General features: G+C 38.6%; 1 non-coding gene across 1 annotated transcript; it reads right to left on the bottom strand.

Moving 5' to 3' along the window:
* Positions 1–902: 902 nt before the first annotated feature.
* On the bottom strand, positions 903–1094 carry LOC133145799 (U2 spliceosomal RNA). Its single transcript, XR_009711049.1, has one exon. It is a non-coding gene; the product is annotated as a U2 spliceosomal RNA (small nuclear RNA).
* Between the last annotated feature and the right edge of the window lie 244 nt (positions 1095–1338).

The following is a 1338-nucleotide window of genomic DNA, read 5'->3' on the forward strand; positions in this document are numbered from 1 at the left end:
AGGCTAAGGTATCAAAGTACCTTAGAAGCAGCGTTTCAGAAAGGCAAGACATATCCAGGTATCAGGTGCTAACCAAAAATTGTAAGCATTTGTGGTTGATGTGCTATTTGAAGCAATAATTACTACGCTTTAGTCAGTCATTTATAAATAAAGTTTTCCCCTTTTCAATTTGTGGTCGAACGCCATACGTTTTATTTGTAACTCCACTTCCTATAAACAACACTAAAGTATTACAATATTAAATGTAAGTATCCAGTGGCTTTACAAATTGATAGTTTTGCTGCTCATGACGATTAAGCCCTGCATCTCTGTTGGTACCATGTCTCTTTTTAGATTATACTAAAAGACAAAACTTTTTCCCAACAACAGAGAGAGAGAGAGAGAGAGAGAGAGAGAAAAGTAAAGAATAGCTCCTTTTTATTAAAGTTATACTATTAATATGCATATTCCACTAATGCACTAATGTCTAAAAAGGTTAATAATTCACGTGACGTAATACTTTTTTCTACAAAATTCAATAGATGACTCTCCAAGAGCAAGAATGCCACTGCATTTAAATCGTTTTTTGGGCGGGAAATTACACTTCCGGTATCGATATCGGATCGAATATCGGGTGTTTTGGGTAGGAAATACTTGGTATCGGATCGATTCCAAAATCATTGGTATCGCCCATCCCCACTGGACATCATAAACTGGTGGCCAGCCAATCGTAGGGCCGATATGTTTTCTATTTTGTTGTAAAGGATAGAATTCTTCTGCTATTCACATTTAGATAAAGGTCATGAACTTGATTGAATCAAACCCTTTCAAGACGTTATTGACTTTCTGCTTTATCCTGTGAGAATGAAGCGAACCGATTCTAATGGCTTCCTGACTTAACTATCCTTTATTTGACCAGCAGAGGGGGGTGCACCGTTCCTGGAAGTACTGCAATACCAGGTCGATGCATGGAGTGGACGGAGCAAGCCCCTAATTCCATCTCCCAGTTCCAAAAATCAATTTAATATATGGTCCCCGGATAGGGGACGTGTCAGATATTAAACTGATAAGAACAGATACTACACTTGATCTTAGCCAAAAGGCCGAGAGGCGATAACTTAAAGTTGGTCTGAGAAAACTACTTAAATAAAGAGACTACCAATTCAAGTTACGGTTTAAATATATTGAGTCATACTAATGCCACGTACCGACCACCGTAACAAACCTCAACTATTAAGAGTTTGGAATGATAATGCGTCACCGGGCTGTTTTCAACCTGTGCATCGGTTGCAGATTTTCGTGTGTTCGTGGAGGTTTAGTGTCACGTGGTTCACGTTGACCCAAAAGAATAACGATGAA

The sequence above is a fragment of the Syngnathus typhle genome, linkage group LG21 (assembly GCF_033458585.1).
Source record: "Syngnathus typhle isolate RoL2023-S1 ecotype Sweden linkage group LG21, RoL_Styp_1.0, whole genome shotgun sequence".
Lineage (NCBI taxonomy): Eukaryota > Metazoa > Chordata > Actinopteri > Syngnathiformes > Syngnathidae > Syngnathus > Syngnathus typhle.